We start from the raw sequence: 19,753 nt of genomic DNA, 5'->3' as shown, positions 1-19,753 counted from the left end.
GAAAACTTTAAGACTGCTCCCACCACCTCAAAATTCTCAAAAACTGATGATACTGCTCTTATTGCTGCTGCAAAAAAGAAAGCACAAAAAGCTTTACTGGTTCAAAAGTTGATGGCAGAAGAAGAATCAGCTAAAGATGAGGTGGATATTGGTACTCGGTCTGAAGAAAGCAGTGATGATGAAGATGATGTAGAAGGGTTTGCTGAAGGTATGGCTTTGCTGGCTAGGCATTTCAAAAGGTTCAATCGTAATGGAACCAACAAGCCATATAAAGGGAGTAAGAAACCAAGTGCTAGGTATATCAGAAAATCAGTTAAGGGTCCTAAATCTGAGTGTTACAATTATGAGAAGGTTGGACATTTTGCTGCTGAATGCATGTCCAGGAAACCTTCAACATCACATGCTAACTCCTTCTCAAAAGCTGATAAGTACAAGAACAAGTACAAAGCTATAAAGGCTCTAATGAAGGAAAGTGCAAAAGCTGATAAGAAGGGAAAGAAGCCGGAAAAGGTTCTAGTTGCTGAGCATCATGATTGGGATGAAACCAACTCTTCTTCATCTTCTAACAGTGACACTGATGATGATGATGCTGGTTATGCTTCTGGTAAATAGCTGTGTTTGATGGCCAAGGAGGTCGAGGAGTCTGATGAGGATGATAATGGTAGTATGTTTTTGGCTGATATGAGGGAAGCTGATCGAAAAAAGGATTCACCTCAATGGAAATCTGAAATGCTGTATAAGGTTGATAATTTTTGAACTTATACTGATGATGAAAAAGCTGAAATGTTTGACTACCTGAGAGTTGATTTATGTAGAGGCAGTAAACGTGAAGAAGTTTTGAAAAATGATAACAAATCTTTAAATGATAAACTTAAAAGCAAAACTGATGAAATTAAGATCTTGAAGGATGAAATTTCAAAACTTGAAAAATAAAATTTTGCTTTAAAGTCTCTTTACGTTGAGGCAGCAGATGTTAAGAACCAGCTAAACGACCTCAAGAAGGTTATTGCTTCATGGTGTACATCTGCTCAACGCACAGCTAAGTGTGTAAATGAGCAGGTGCCTGCCCAAGTTGAAGCTTTCTTTGCTGGTGACTATGCTGCTGCTGCTGCTCTCGCAGAAGTTACTTACATTGACCCCATTCTTGAAACATATCCTGAAGTTGTCTTGCCAAATACCTTTGTCAAGATAGTTAAGGGTAAAAAGGTCTTAACAAATAAGTTTGTCAGACCTACTGAGACCCCACCACCATCCATGAAAGAAATTTTGGAGGATGAAGTAAAAGCCAAAGAAACCAGTACTTCAATTGATGAAACTACTGATCCCTCAAGCATTTACTATATGACTACAAAGGAAAGACGCATTAAAAGGGAAATCACTGAAAACAATCAAAGAAAGTTAAAATCAATTGATTCCCCTTCGTGTTCAAATTCCACTAATGCTGAGCCAGCCGATGAAAATTGTACTGGTCAACCAGTAGCTACTGACAAGCCAGTAAAACGCAATACTGGCAAGTCAAAGGCACCAATCAAGATTCACAAGAATCGACCAGCATCAGCTGACGGTTCAGTAACTTCCCACACTGACTCGTCGAACAACAAAGGCAAAGCAGTATACCATGATTATGGTACTGGTTATAAAAGGAAAGCTGCCCTTAAGGGAAAAGCTAAAGTGAACCAAATTGTGGAATCATGTACTGAGTCATCTATTACTGAGATAATGACTGTCAAACTTGACCAGCTCATAGCTGCCATATCTAAAAGTAGACCCGATCTTATTTCACCCATTTACTCAGTGTATGACCAGTCACCGATACCAAATGTGAGAAAATGCTATAAGTGTGGTAGCAAGTTTCACTTAGCCAACCGGTGTACTCTAACCCTAACCCCATCTGCTGCTGCCTCTTCAAGCAAACTAGCAGACATGAAGAGATCATCAAAGATGACCCTTCCAGAACCCATCCTTGGATGGGTTCCCAAAAGGAACTAATCTCTTAGCTACTGTGCAGGGCATTCAAAACAAGCAAATCTGGTATTTCGATAGTGGTTGTTCAAGACATATGACCGAATGTAAGTCCCTGCTGATGGACTATCAAGAAAAGGATGGTCCAGTTGTATCATATGAAGATAATTCGTTGGGTTACACAAAGGGTTTTGGTACTTTAACAAATAGGAATATTACATTTTCAAATGTGGCATATGTCGTTGGGCTTAAACATAATTTACTCAGCATAAGCCAACTGACAAACAAAAGTAAGATAGCCCAATTCAGAAAGAAAATTGTCACTATTTTTGATAAGACAGGGAAGCCACTGCTGACAGCAAAAAGACATGAGAACATGTATTAAATCGACATGAACACAACAGTCACAACAACTGATACTTGTTTTTATTCAAAGGCAGCAGACAACCTCAAGTGGTTATGGCACAAGAAAATCTCACATCTTAACTTCAAAGATATTCATAAGTTATCTAGTAAAATTTTGGTGTCTGGGCTACCCACAATGTCTTATGTGAAGGACAGATTATGTCCTGGATGTGAAAAGGGGAAGCATCACCATGCCTCATTCAAATCAAAGCAGATTTCATCTGTTGAGAAACCATTTCACCTTCTTCATATGGATCTTTTTGGTCCTGTTAATATAGTCAGCTGTAGTGGGAAGAAGTATACACTGGTGATTGTTGATGAATATTCCAGATACACTTGGGTGTTCTTTTTGATGCAAAAGAGTGAAGCTGCTGATGAAATTATCAATTTTATCAAAAGAATGGAACTACTGAATGGGCAACTGGTGAAGCAGCTTAGAAGTGATCATGGTACAGAATTCAGAAATGCAACATTGGAAGAATTTTGTGCTGATAAAGGTATTTCGCAGAACTTTTCTACTGTGAGAACACCTCAACAGAATGGTGTTGCAAAAATAAGAAACATAACTCTCATTGAAGCAGCAAGATCTATGTTGGCTGAGTCTGGGTTGAAAAATTCATATTGGGCAGAAGCTGTGAACACTGCTTGTTTTACCCATAATAGATATTTAATTGTGAAAAAGACATCAGAAAACTTCTTATGAAGTTCTCAAAGGTAGAAGACCCTCAATTTCTTTTCTTCATGTATTTGGCACTCCCTATTTCATTCTAAACAATAGGGATCAACTAGTAAAGTTTGATGCTAAGGCTGATGAAGTTATATTCTTGGGATATTCCAACATGTCAAAGGCATACAGGGTTTTCAATAAAAGAAGGGGTTGTTTTGAAGAATCCATTAATGTTACATTTGATGAAACTGCCCTTACTTCATCTTCTGGTCAAGAAGATGAGGAGTTACTATTTGAAGAGCCAACTCAGCAAGCTCTTGATGACGAAGAAGAACCAGCAGCAAATCCCTCTCCAATCCAAGTTGCTGGGTTTTCTGATGATGAGATGGAACACTCTGTTCCATCTGTGTCTAAACCATGTAGACCTACTAGCTCTACTGAAGTTTTACAACTGGAGCTTAGGTCTACTGGTTCTGAAGGGTCTCAAGCTGGTACTGGTTACACTCATAATGAACAGCTGTCTCCCACTGCTGCTCATTCCTCTGAGCCAGCTGATGATCAAGATATTATGTGTTCCACAACAAGCTCACCTGTTCATAACACTAGATGGACAAAGGAGCATCCAATTGAACAAGTTATTGGTAATCTGGCAAGCAGTGTTAAAACAAGAAGACATTGGTGCCTAAACCTGATGATGAAACTAAGAAGATCATTGGTACCAAGTGGGTCTTCAAGAATAAGATGGATGAAGATGGGATTGTGATCAGAAACAAAGCTAGATTGGTAGCTCAGGATTTCAAACAGGAAGAAGGATTGGATTATGGAGAAACATATGCTCCAGTGGCTAGGATGGAAGCTATCAGATTGTTCTTGGCATATGCTGCTAAGATGAACTTTAGGGTATTCCAGATGGATGTTAAATCTGCATTTCTAAATGGGAAGCTGCAAGAAGAAGTTTATGTCAAACAGCCTCCTAGTTTTGTAAGCAGTAAATATCCATACCATGTCTACAAGCTAGACAAAGCTCTTTATGGCCTCAAACAGGCACCAAGAGCATGATATGAGACACTTCATGTGTATCTCACTGGTATAGGTTTTAAAGTTGGAACAATTGATACCACTCTATTCTCAAAGGAGATAGATGGTGATCTCTTGCTGTTACAGATATATGTGGATGATATTATTTATGGATCTAAAAATGAGAAACATTGTCAAGATTTTTTAAAACTTATGTCAAAGACATATGAAATGAGCTTACAAAGAGATTTGCAATACTTTTTATGATTTGCAAATTAAACAACTTGATGATGGAATTTTTATAAGTCAAGATAAATATATCAAAGATATGTTAAAGAAATTTGGTCTGGCCTGTTTAAAAGATATAGGGACCCCAATGGCAGCATCTATTAAAATAGATGCAGATCCCAATGGTGAACCAGTCAATATCACTGAATATAGAGGTATGATTGGATCCCTACTTTATCTTACAGCCAGTAGACCAGATATTATGTTTGTCACATGTCTCTGTGCCAGATATCAAGCTAATCCTAAAGAGTCACACTTGCTAGCAGTAAAAAGGATATTTTGGTATCTGAAAGGTACTGCTAAACATGGTCTTTGGTATCCCAAAGACCAGGATTTTGAGCTAATTGGGTATTCAGATGCTGACTTTGTAGGGTGTAAAATAGACAGGAAAAGTACTACTGGTGGTTGCCAGTTACTGGGTGGTAGGCTAGTCAGCTGGACGAGCAAAAAGCAAAATACTGTGTCCACATCTACTGTTGAGGCAGAATATGTTTCTGCTAGTAGTTGTACTGTAGTGACCCGAACTTTTCCATGTTTTTATATATTAAATGAAATTGATATTTACATGATTAAGTGTTTCCAACATGTTAAAACTTGTTAAGACTTGATTAATTGAAATAGGTTTCATATAGACAATTGACCACCCAAGTTGACCGGTGATTCACGAACGTTAAAACTTGTAAAAACTATATGATGACATATATATGTTTATATATATAGTTAACATGATATTATGATAATTAAGTATCTCATTAGGTATTTTAACTATGCGTTATATACATAAAATTGAGTTTATTGATTTAAGAAACTCGAAACGATATATATAACGATTATCGTTATAACAACGTCTTACTAAATACATATGAATCATATTAAGATATTTATACACTATGTTTAATCATGATAAATGATAAATAAACATGTCATTATGTATATTAACAATGAACTACATATGTAAAAACAAGACTACTAACTTAAGGATTTCGAAATGAGACATATATGTAACGATTATCGTTGTAACGACATTTATATGTATATATATCATATTAAGATATATTAATATATCATAATATCATGATAATATAATAATTTAACATCTCATTAGATATAATAAACATTGTGTTAACAACATTCAACAAGATCGTTAACTTTAAGGTTTCAAATCAACATTTACATGTAATGGCTAACGATGACTTAACGACTCAGTTAAAATGTATATACATGTAGTGTTTTAATATGTATTTATACAATTTTGAAAGACTTCAAGACACTTATCAAAGTACTTCTACTTGACAAAAATGCTTACAATTACATCCTCGTTCAGTTTCACCAACAATTCCACTCGTATACACCCGTACTCGTACTCGTACTCGTACAATACACAGCTTTTAGATGTATGTACTAATAGTATATACACTCAATTATCTGATCTTAGCAGCCCTAAATGATTCATCATCCATTATAGCAACATGTAGGGATCATCCTTTGTCATTTACCATGAATGATTAAGCTAAATTACAAACTAATGAATCCTTTATCTACACCTAAAGTTCACGTGAACTTTCACCACCACAAACACATTTTCATTCAACTTACTTGCATCAAATTACTCTCTCTCAATTACTCTCTTAGTGTTCTAAGTGTTCTTCATCTTGTTCTTCATAATCTAGCTCAATCTAGTTCAAACTAGGTAACCTAGATCAACATACAAAACCACTACTCAAGAACACACCAACGACACTTCCAAGTTTGCTAGCTTACTTCCAATCTTGTAAAGTGATCATTCAATCTCAAGAAATCTTTCTTATTTATAGTAAGATATCTTTCTAATATAAGGTAATACTCATATTCAAACTTTGGTTCAATTTCTATAACTATAACAATCTTATTTCAAGTGATGATCTTACTTGAACTTGTTTTCGTGTCATGATTCTGCTTCAAGAACTTTCAAGCTATCCAAGGATCCTTTGAAGCTAAATCCATTTTTCTCATTTCCAGTAAATTTATTCACAAAACTTGAGGTAGTAATGATGTTCATAACATCATTCGATTCATACATTTAAAACTACCTTATTCGAAGGTTTAAACTTGTAATCACTAGAACATAGTTTAGTTAATTCTAAACTTGTTCGCAAACAAAAGTTAATCATTCTAACTTGACTTTTAAAATCAATTATACACATGTTCTATATCTATATGATATGCTAACTTAATGATTTAAAACCGGAAAACACCAAAAACACCGTAAAATCGGATATACGCCGTCGTCGTAACACCGCGGGCTATTTTGGGTTAGTTAATTAAAAACTATGATAAACTTTGATTTAAAAGTTGTTCTTCTGGGAAAATGATTTTTCTTATGAACATAAAACTATATCCAAAAATCATGGTTAAACTCAAAGTGGAAGTATGTTTTTCAAAATGGTCATCAAGACGTCGTTCTTTCGACTGAAATGACTACCTCTTAAAAATGACTTGTAACTTATATTTCTGACTATAAACCTATAATTTTTCTGTTTAGATTCATAAAATATAGTTCAATATGAAACCATAGCAATTTTATTCACTCAAAACGGATTTAAAACGAAGAAGTTATGGGTAAAACAAGATTGGATATTTTTGATTGTTGTAGCTACGGGAAATATTGTAACAATTCTATACAAATCATATCCTAGCTAACTTATATTGTATTATACATGTATTCTAATATATTATGTAATCTTGGGATACCATAGACACGTATGCAAATGTTTTGACATATCATATCGACCCGTGTATATATATTATTTGGAACAACCATAGACACTCTATATGCAGTAATGTTGAAGTTAGCTATACAGGGTTGAGGTTGATTCCAAAAATATATATACTTTGAGTTATGATCTAGCCTGAGACGTGTATACACTGGGTCGTGGATTGATTCAAGATAATATATATCCATTTATTTCTGTACATCTAATTGTGGACAACTAGTTGTAGGTTACTAACGAGGACAGCTGACTTAATAAACTTAAAACTTTAAAACGTATTAAAAATATTGTAAATATATTTTGAACATACTTTGATATATATGTACATATTTGTTATAGGTTTGTGAATCGACCAGTGGCCAAGTCTTACTTCCCGACGAAGTAAAAATATGTGAAAGTGAGTTATAGTCCCACTTTTAAAATCTAATATTTTTGGGATGAGAATACATGCAGCTTTATAAATGTTTTACAAAATAGACACAAGTACGTGAAACTACTTTCTATGGTTGAATGATCGAATCCGAATATGCCCCTTTTGCTTGGTAACCTAAGAATTAGTAAACCGATCTACTAATTGACGCGAATCCTAAAGATAGATCTATTGGGCCTAACGAACCCCATCCAAAGTACCGGATGCTTTAGTACTTCGATGTTGATTTTATCATGTTAGAAGGATTTCACGGAATGATAGGGGATATTCTTATATGCATCTTGTTAATGTCGGTTACCAGGTGTTCACCATATGAATGAATTTTATCTCTATGTATGGGATGTATATTGAAATATGAAATCTTGTGGTCAATTATTATGATTTGAAAATATATAGGTTAAACCTATAACTCACCAACATTTTTTGTTGACGTTTTAAGCATGTTTATTCTCAGGTGATTATTAAGAGCTTCCGCTGTTGCATACTAAAATAAGGACAAGATTTAGAGTCCATGCTTGTTTGATATTATGTAAAAACTGCATTAAAGAAACTTATTTTTGATGTAATATATTCTTATTGTAAACTATTATGTAATGGTCGTGTGTAAACGGTATATTTTAGATTATCATTATTTGATAATCTACGTAATGCTTTTTAAACCTTTATCGATAAAATAAAGGTTATGGTTGTTTTAAAATCGAACGCAGTCTTTGAAAAACGTCTCATATAGAGGTCAAAACCTCGCGACGAAATCAATTAATATGGAACGTTTATAATCAATATGAACGGGACATTTCAGTTGGTATCCGAGCGTTGGTCTTAGAGAACCAGAAATTTGCATTAGTGTGTCTTATCAAGTTTGTTAGGATACATTAGTGAGTCTGGACTTCAACCGTGTTTTCTTTAAAAACAATTGCTTAACATTCTTGTTGGAAACTATATATTATTAACATGTAAATATTATGTGATATATTAACCTCTTAATGTGTTTGATATTGTGTGATAGATGTCTACCACTAGTATAAATCCCATCGATTCACCAAATAATAATGAAGAGTCGAATATATTTTGCAAAGATTCACAAATTCCCGAAGAAGAACCGGAAGAAGAGGAACCGGAAGAGGAAGAACCGGAAGAGGAGGAACCGGAAGAGGAGGAACCAGAAGAGGAGGAACCGGAAGAGGAGGAGGTTCCGAAGGAAGAAATATTGATACCTACAGTAATTCGATTAAATAAAAGAAAATCCTCAACCAACAGACCAAAGTTAATAATGGTCAATGGTGTTTCCGCCGAGGAAGCAAAATATTGGGAAGATTACCAATTTTCTGATGAATCGGATCCCGATGAGGATTCCGATGATATTATAGAAATTACCTCGACCCATTTTAATAAAGCGAAAGAAAATAATAAGGGAAAAGGTATAAAAATGGAGAAACCCGATTCCAACCCCGATGAACTTTATATGTATCGACAACATCTGTATTTCCTAAAATGTAACAATGACCCGGGAACCTCTAAACCACCAGGTTTTTCTAAACCATTATGGAAAACGATGGCTCATATTAAAGGAACACCATTTATTCCTAGAAAATTAGGAAAACGAACCAAGTTCGAAGAAGAAGAAACAAGTGATTCAGATTAGAGGGTTGTAATCATGTTGTGTATTATATGTATTGTAGTGTGCTTGTACTTTTATGTTCTATGTAAAAATTGCTTGTATTGTTTGTTAATTATCTTTTACGAATCTAATCCTTGTCTATTTTACAGTATAAAAACAAAATGGACGTTAAGGGTAGACAACCGAATATTTTAGAAGACCAACCAGAGGATATGATTGAGGAAATCTTGTCTAGAGTCGGTCAGAACTCATCAGCACATTTAGTTATGGCGAAATTAACTTGTCAAACATTTGAAAGACTTTTCAGAAATGCCTTAGTTTATAAAAGGCTTTCCTTTGATAGGTGGGGTATATCACATTGGGAAGATCGTAAGTTACGCCGTGTTTTCTTTAAAGCGTTAAATGCGGGGAACCCAAATGTAATTTTACGCTACGGGTTAAGAACCTATTTTGACTCGACAAATCCCAACATAGGATTTCGTGAATTAGAAAGAGCTTCTAACATGCAACATAAAGAAGCATGTTATGCTTATGGGTTAGTGATGTTCGCTTCTTACCAAAATGAGAAAAAGAACATCGGATTGCAACTTTTAAATAAAACCTTCCCACAAGTGACAGATTCAGTAGTTGGGGTGAGAAACAAGGTTTTTAGATTATTACGGGGCTGTTGGACATTAAGAAACCCTCGTCCTTTTGACGACATTACAACATGCTGCCTAGCCAATGGTCATAACGGTTATTTTCCACAAGACCAAGGATGAGAAGTCGTCTTAGTAAAACGAGAATGCATGACTTGTTTCTGGACTTATGAATTACGTGTCTTTATTTTCTTTGCTGAACAACTTGCGTATTAACTAGGTTTATCTTCAAAATTGTCCTGTATCAAAGTGTACTATATTCATGATATATGTAATATAGCGAAGTTGTAAGTTTGAAGAATATTTGTATGTGATATATTATTATAATCAGTTTTTCATATGGAATTATAGTAGTTGAATTGTATATTAGCTACTAAGTATGAACTTAACGGGTAGGTAGTACCCGAATTTAAACTTATAAAACACTAATATGAAGAAAAAGCTTTTATAAATGAGTTCATATTATGCTACGAAATACTATTGACTACTCTTAATATTCTGTATGATTAACTCGATTCAGTTGGCTATTTTGAAGGAAATGGCACCGACTACTCGACAAACCATGAATATGAGCGAAGAGGAATTTCGTACCTTTCTTGCTGCAAACATAGCCGCAATACAGGCTGCGCTACATACCAACAATAACTCTGAATCTAGCAATGCAACTAACGGCGCTAGAAATCATGTAGGATGCTCCTACAAAGAATTCACGGCCTGCAAACCTTTGGAATTTGATGGAACCGAAGGACCAATAGGATTGAAACGGTGGACCGAGATGTAACATCCCGCGTTTTTCCGTTAAATTTATTTTAACACCGTCTTTTTTTTTTAATAATATCTTTCGTCATTTAATTTGGCATCTTTCGTTAACTAACGTTCATAATATTCTCGTTATTTAATTATAACATCACTCGTTTACTCTAACGTTTTAAAATATTTCGTTTGGTTAATTCCCGCACCCGACAACAAACTCGAGGGACTAGTTTCGCCAAGGGAGCAAAGATGTGACTAGCTTTTGACTAGTCAACACCCACCTCCCCATTCCCTTCCATTTTCATTTTCATTTTCTTTTAACACTTTCAAGAATTCTCTCAAATCTTCAAACAAGAAATCATCATCCATTTTAAATCGATCAAGCTTCAATCCAAACAAATTACATATTTGGAATCCTTGCATCTTCCTCTTCGATTTCATACCAACCTCATCTCGTTTGGGTAACTTTCTAAAATCACTAGATTTTTGTGTTCTTGATGTTTTTAACTTATAAAGTTGTTAATTAGTGTCTATGGCTCAAGTCTAACATGAATATATGATTTATATGTTCGATTTCGTTATTTTTGATAACTAGCATGAACTTGAAAGTTTGGTGTGTTTGATTTATGATTTGGATGCTTAAATGTTGTTAATATGTTAAAGTGCAAGTATTAGATGTGTTCCTAGTGTCACTAGCTTCAATTTGATGTGTAGGTTGATTTGTAAAACTTCATAAACTTGATTAGTGATTTTGGTGATTTTGGATTAGGGTTTGATAAGCTTTATATGAACTTTTGGTGCATCAAATGCTATGAATTGTTGTTGATAAGTGTTTAGTTGCAATGTGTGTTTGATTACCTTCAAAACGGCATATCACATGTGTGAATTGGATTCCCGAAACTTAAAATGCATTTGATGAGCTTGAAACTTTAAAAATGGATTCTTAATGATCACTTGACGGAAAATCGGTTATTGAAATTGATGAATTGCTTGATGAAATGTGCTTGGTTGTTTTCCTTGTCAAATTACCTTTCTAATGATATAGGTTATGCGTTTTAAGTGTTTTCGGTGCATGAAATGTGTTAAATTGTGTTTTGGGTCGTGACTTAGACCAATTTTCTGCAAACAACATGTTTCCCAGGTAGTGCGCGCCGCGCACATACCTGCGCGCCGCGCATAATCAAAAAAATCCCAGATGTCTGCCTTCTTGGTTAAGTTCTGACCTGGTATTGCACTTGGGTGCGCGCCGCGCAACCCATAGCGCGCCGCGCATCTGCCCAGCTCATTTTGTCTTTGTTTTTCATGTCACAAAAATGTTTCCCGCTTTACTATAACCCCGTTTACCATGAAACTTGACTATTATGCTCGTATATGACTTCTCATCATGAGAAAATTGTCGGACACCCGACCCGATCCCGTTGACTTTGACTTTGACCAAGTTTGACTTTTAGTCAAACTTAACCAAACGATTATACAATCGTTCTAACATACTTAACTACTTGTATCGTGCATGAAACTTGATAAATTGATTCACATGCTATATTAATCGAGTCGTAACGAGCCATAGGACTAATTGAACATCTTTGACCGTTTGTGTTTACCGTTATTGATACAACCTATATGTTTAGGTCAAGACTAGCTTTGTCTTTGCACGCGTCTACTTGTTGAAGTACTTTATTAACTCTTGCACTCAAGGTGAGATCATAGTCCCACTTTTACTCTTTTTGAACTTATATTTGGGATGAGAAAACATAAACGATTCTTTTGAACTAAGTGAACACAAGAACGGGAAAACAAACATTCTACATACGAGTTTAGAACAAAAAGCCTCAATCCGATTATCATTAGTTACATCAGATGGTGTAAGCGAGAACTTATGTTATATGGCCATATGGGTTTGACAACCCTCATCTTTGACGGTTCGCTACCGTCTACGGATGAAATATATTTTCGAGAATCAGTGTTTGTTCTAGCACTATGGATGAGGTATACAATGGATGGAATGTTAAGCTTTGATAATTGGGTGCTCGTGAATATTAACTTTTAGAATGTGTTACTATTATTTCAACTTTGCAAACCTTGTGGTTCGACTTACTTACTTTTACTCACTTACTTACTTAAACCTATGATTTCACCAACGTTTTCGTTGACAGATTTCTATGTTTTTCTCAGGTCTTGCACGATATGTGAAACATGCTTCCGCTCACTATTTGATACTTGTATTGGATGTCGAGTATACATGCATTTCTTGGAGCGTCTTTTGACTTCACTTTAAACCGTGTCGCCTAGATTTCATTTGTACTTATAACCTTGTAACTTAACTTTTGGTTGAACAATTCTTGTAAACTTTGGAAACAATCTTTATTTTGAAATGAAGGCGACATATTTTGGTCAAACATTGTCATAAAGACTTATGACCATGCAATGGGACCCACGTAGACGACGCCGTCACTTGACGATTTGTCGGGGTCGCTACAAGTGGTATCAGAGCCTTGGTTGTAGGGATTTAGAGTTCATTTGTGTCCACCCCGAGTCATAGGGTACATAGGTGAATCTAGACTACAACCGGCATATAGACTGAAGTAGGAATTATTTGACTAATTGTGCATTTATACTCGAACTCTTCTATCATATCTAACTCGTATTCTATCTTGATCTTACGTTGATAAATTTTGTGATGCGCCACCTTGACTTTATGAAGTAATGTTAAATGCACATGAGAATCAGGGTAATATAATTTCCGGGATTATATTACGGTGATTCACATGGACGTTCCGACATTATGACGTAAAGAATTTAAGGCGAGTCAAGGAAAAATTTCCTCTCTATCCTATTTCCATACTCCGGTTAGTATTGTTGAAAATACTAACCAACGATATTCTTGTGTCATGAAGGAACAATGGCTCACCAAGGTCAACACAATACTCCTCTCGAAACTCTAGAACAAGCTCTTCAACGCATGATAACCACCGCCGTGGGTACGGCCGTGGCCGATCACTTTTCCAACAACACCAATCGTGGAGCCGGTAATTCAAGCGAAGGTTGCTCCTACAAGAACTTCATGAAGTACAACCCTCCCACTTTCGATGGAACCGGAGGACCGATTATTCTCACCCGATGGTTTGAACAAATGGAGACCGTTTTTGATACGAGCGGTTGTCGAAACCAAGATAAGGTCAAGTTTTCCACCCTCACTCTTACCGGTATCGCTCTCTCATGGTGGAACACGTATGTACAATCAGTGGGTATCGATGAAGCCCTTACACTCTCTTGGACCGAATTAAGAGAAAGAATGATCACCGAATACTTCCCGCGCGATGAGACTCGAAGGCTCGAGCAAGGGCTAAGGAATTTAAGAACGGTCGGGAATGACCTCGGAGCTTATAATCAACGGTTTACCGAACTAGTCTCAATGTGTCCAAATCTCATGACTCCCGAATCCCTAAGAGTCGAACTTTACATGGATGGCCTCCCTAAGAGCATTCAACACGGGGTAATGGCATCCCAACCCACTAACCTACAAGAGGCTTTAACAAAGGCCCACCAAACTTTAGAAACGGTGAATGAAATGGAAGCACCGGTACGAATGGTCGAAAACCACCCGGGTAACAACAAAAGAAAATGGGAAGCCTCGCAACCAAGCAACCACAATAATAACAACTTTTCCAAGAAACCTCTCACCCCCGTCGGCAAGAAAAGTTATGCCGGGACGCGACCTTTTTGCAACAAATGCCACAAGCATCATTTTGGTGAATGTGGCAAGCTAATTTGCCATCGGTGCCAAGGTAGTGGTCATATTGCCAAGTATTGTGGAAGTACCGCCCCCATCACTCAAAAGGGGCCCGACGCACCAAAGCCGAGTATTTGCTACAAATGTGGCCAATCGGGTCATTTTAGGAATGAATGCCCAAAGAATAAAGCAAAAACCAACGCGCGCCGTTGAACTTTCAACATCGACACCTAGGATGCCCGAGACGATGATGGACTAGTCACGGGTACGTTTCTTCACAACAAACCGTATGTTTCATACTTATCCGATTCGAGTACCGTTAGACGTTTTATAACCAAGGATTTGACTCGTGCTCTTTATATTCCACCTCTTTCCCCCAGATACTACTTAGACGATTTAAGTGACCAACGGAAAAATATTGTGTGCCTATAAATTCTATCGGAGGATATGCGTTAAGAAATTGGACTCGACACCTATAGAACTAAGGAACTCAAAATCCAGTCATTAAGGAGAAATTGTTGCCCTACATTTATGTATAGATTATTGTGAACTAAGAAATTTTCGGTTGAAAACCGATACCCTCTCCCTCACATCCATGACCTCATGATTATTTGCATGAATCCCGTATGTTCCAAATCGACCTCCGTTCTGGTTATCATCAATTGGGGGTTAAGGGAGACGATGTCTCCTAAGCCATTTTCCGAGCTCGCAACGTTAGTTGTAAATCTCTCTTAGTACCGTTTGATTTATTTAGGACTCCGTCCGTATTCATGAACCTCCTAAACCACGTATGCAACTTATCTAGACAAATCTGTTATCGTATTTATGGATGACATCTTAACTTATTTAAGTAAAGAAGGAAAACGAACAACATCACCATCTTACGCTCGAACTTTTGAGAAAAGAGCAACTCTATACCAAATTCTCCGAGTGAGAATTTCTGTTGAACGAAGTCCAATTTTCTAGACCATGATGTTAATGATCAAGGCATTACAATCAATCTCGAAATCAAGCCACATGTAATCAGGAAACTCTACCAACTCGGACTTGTATTCGTAAAAAAAAAAAAAAAAAAAAAAAAAAAAAAGATTCTCGTCTGTTATTACCAAAGATTCATTTCTGACTTTTCTCGTGTTACCCGACTTTTAAACTCGTTAACTCACTAAGGAAAACTTTAAACCTCTCCGTGTTCGCACCTTGAGCGTGATTCTTCACACCAACATTTCTAGTTAAAAAAAAAAGAAAATCGTATAGCAACAGATGGAACTCAAACATGGAAATAATTCTACTTAAACGCCCGAAAGGCATACTCTCTCGACTCGAAATCAACGGAACTGAAATTCGTTATTTTTGCACGAAGAATTCGAATACTAAATTGTGGATCCGATCAACTTTCTCGTCATCACGTACCACACACATACCTCTGTTATTTCACCGTTACTGTCTGATATTACTGGAATTTAAGATAACACACAATCCAACGATACTTCACTCTTCTTTGACTTAACGTCCTTGTGTTTCTGAAAATCGGCCAACTATTATTCAACCCCAAACTATACAATTACGTGTACTATCTTGTTTCTCTTCCAGACTTCAATTTTCGACAACTAGAGGCGCGTTATGGCAACCTCGAGATGTAAGCTCATCCTATTCTCAGTCCTCATTTCACTCCTATCTTTATCGCTCGCAATTCCGTTTAAGGAAACTCCTTGTAACATTTCTCCATGGATAGAGAAACTCCTCACATTACATTAGTATTCGCCACGAGGGTGAATAGTCCTAACGAACATTTTTTTTTGTGAACCCTAACTGACTTGTTCAAACATATCTTAAGAGATTCTATTCCAACATGGTGTATCCTTGTCAATTATCCCGTATCGAAATACTCGTTTCACTTCTAGTTTTACAAGAAACCTTGGAGACCCGCTTAGACATGAGTACCGTGTACCACCCACAAACAGACGAACCGAACAAACGAACGATTTACGTCTTCGAAAGACATGTTTCAAACTTGCATGGTCGCTTTTAGTAGATCCCTCTTACAACAGTAGTTACCACTCGTGTGTTCACACGCACTTTCCGAAACCCTATATGACCGCTAATGTCATACCCCTATTCGTTGGACCAAAGCATGTGGCAAACAAAACACCGAATCTTAACTCATCCAAGAAACAACAATTGAGATAATCCAAGTCCGAGAAGGGCTCGAGACGACCCGTAGTCGCCCAAGAGAGTTATACCAAACTTAGATGAAAACCTCACAAATCCCAGTGTGTAACCGCGTAATTTTGAGAAACCGCACCTTGGAAAGGTGTAATTCATTTTGGGGAAATCGAGGAAGGTTATATCCGCAATATTGAACCTTTTGAAACCTTGGGGCGTATTGGAGCCGCTTCCTACCATTTAGAACGGCCGACTCAATTAAGTTTCCGTTTACCCTACATTTCGTGTAACAAACTTAGAAACGTGTCCTGCGGAACAGGAACGTGCAATCCTTCTAGATGCACCAACTATTGATGACAAACTCCTCCTCATAGGAAAAATTGGCTGAACTTGTGGATCGTAAAACCAAGCCCTAATACAACGTAACTGAAATGTCCCGTTCTTATTGATTAAAAACGTTCCATATTAATTGATTTCGTTGCGAGGTTTTGACCTCTATATGAGACGTTTTTCAAAGACTGCATTCATTTTTAAAACAAACCATAACCTTTATTTCATAAATAAAGGTTTAAAAAGCTTTACGTAGATTATCAAATAATGATAATCTAAAATATCCTGTTTACACACGACCATTACATAATGGTTTACAATACAAATATGTTACATCGAAATCAGTTTCTTGAATGCAGTTTTTACACAATATCATACAAACATGGACTCCAAATCTTGTCCTTATTTTAGTATGCAACAGCGGAAGCTCTTAATAATCACCTGAGAATAAACATGCTTAAAACGTCAACAAAAATGTTGGTGAGTTATAGGTTTAACCTATATATATCAAATCGTAACAATAGACCACAAGATTTCATATTTCAATACACATCCCATACATAGAGATAAAAATCATTCATATGGTGAACACCTGGTAACCGACAATAACAAGATGCATATATAAGAATATCCCCATCATTCCGGGACACCCTTCGGATATGATATAAATTTCGAAGTACTAAAGCATCCGGTACTTTGGATGGGGTTTGTTAGGCCCAATAGATCTATCTTTAGGATTCGCGTCAATTAGGGTGTCTGTTCCCTAATTCTTAGATTACCAGACTTAATAAAAAGGGGCATATTCGATTTCGATAATTCAACCATAGAATGTAGTTTCACGTACTTGTGTCTATTTTGTAAATCATTTATAAAACCTGCATGTATTCTCATCCCAAAAATATTAGATTTTAAAAGTGGGACTATAACTCACTTTCACAGATTTTTACTTCGTCGGGAAGTAAGACTTGGCCACTGGTTGATTCACGAACCTATAACAATATATACATATATATCAAAGTATGTTCAAAATATATTTACAACACTTTTAATATATTTTGATGTTTTAAGTTTATTAAGTCAGCTGTCCTCGTTAGTAACCTACAACTAGTTGTCCACAGTTAGATGTACAGAAATAAATCAATAAATATTATCTTGAATCAATCCACGACCCAGTGTATACGTATCTCAGTATTGATCACAACTCAAACTATATATATTTTGGAATCAACCTCAACCCTGTATAGCTAACTCCAACATTCACATATAGAGTGTCTATGGTTGTTCCGAAATATATATAGATGTGTCGACATGATAGGTCGAAACATTGTATACGTGTCTATGGTATCTCAAGATTACATAATATATAATACAAGTTGATTAAGTTATGGTTGGAATAGATTTGTTACCAATTTTCACGTAGCTAAAATGAGAAAAATTATCTAATCTTGTTTTACCCATAACTTCTTCATTTTAAATCCGTTTTGAGTGAATCAAATTGCTATGGTTTCATATTGAACTCTATTTTATGAATCTAAACAAAAGAAGTATAGGTTTCTAGTCGGAAAAATAAGTTACAAGTCGTTTTTGTAAAGGTAGTCATTTCAGTCGAAAGAACGACGTCTAGATGACCATTTTAGAAAACATACTTCCACTTTGAGTTTAACCATAATTTTTGGATATAGTTTCATGTTCATAATAAAAATCATTTTCTCAGAATAACAACTTTTAAATCAAAGTTTATCATAGTTTTTAATTAACTAACCCAAAACAGCCCGCGGTGTTACTACGACGGCGTAAATCCGGTTTTACGGTGTTTTTCGTGTTTCCAGGTTTTAAATCATTAAGTTAGCATATCATATAGATATAGAACATGTGTTTAGTTGATTTTAAAAGTCAAGTTAGAAGGATTAACTTTTGTTTGCGAACAAGTTTAGAATTAACTAAACTATGTTCTAGTGATTACAAGTTTAAACCTTCGAATAAGATAGCTTTATATGTATGAATCGAATGATGTTATGAACATCATTACTACCTTAAGTTCCTTGGATGAACCTACTGGAAAAGAGAAAAATGGATCTAGCTTCAATGGATCCTTGGATGGCTCAAAGTTCTTGAAGCAAAATCATGACACGAAAACAAGTTCAAGTAAGATCATCACTTGAAATAAGATTGTTATAGTTATAGAAATTGAACCAAAGTTTGAATATGATTATTACCTTGTATTAGAATGATAACCTACTGTAAGAAACAAAGATTTCTTGAGGTTGGATGATCACCTTACAAGATTGGAAGTGAGCTAGCAAACTTGAAAGTATTCTTGATTTTATGAAACTAGAACTTTTGGAATTTATGAAGAACACTTAGAACTTGAAGATAGAACTTGAGAGAGTTCAATTAGATGAATAAAATTGAAGAATGAAAGTGTTTGTAGGTGTTTTTGGTCGTTGGTGTATGGATTAGATATAAAGGATATGTAATTTTGTTTTCATGTAAATAAGTCATGAATGATTACTCATATTTTTGTAATCTTATGAGATATTTCATGCTAGTTGCCAAATGATGGTTCCCACATGTGTTAGGTGACTCACATGGGCTGCTAAGAGCTGATCATTGGAGTGTATATACCAATAGTACATACATCTAAAAGCTGTGTATTGTACGAGTACGAATACGGGTGCATACGAGTAGAATTGTTGATGAAACTGAACGAGAATGTAATTGTAAGCATTTTTGTTAAGTAGAAGTATTTTGATAAGTGTATTGAAGTCTTTCAAAAGTGTATAAATACATATTAAAACACTACATGTATATACATTTTAACTGAGTCGTTAAGTCATCGTTAGTCGTTACATGTAAGTGTTGTTTTGAAACCTTTAGGTTAACGATCTTGTTAAATGTTGTTAACCCAATGTTTATAATAACAAAAGAGATTTTAAATTATTATATTATCATGATATTATGATGTACGAATATCTCTTAATATGATATATATACATTAAATG

This window comes from Rutidosis leptorrhynchoides, chromosome 9, assembly GCF_046630445.1.
Source record: "Rutidosis leptorrhynchoides isolate AG116_Rl617_1_P2 chromosome 9, CSIRO_AGI_Rlap_v1, whole genome shotgun sequence".
NCBI classification, from domain to species: Eukaryota; Viridiplantae; Streptophyta; class Magnoliopsida; order Asterales; family Asteraceae; genus Rutidosis; species Rutidosis leptorrhynchoides.
The sequence above is the reverse complement of the archived record's forward strand: the minus strand, read 5'-3'. Positions refer to the sequence as shown.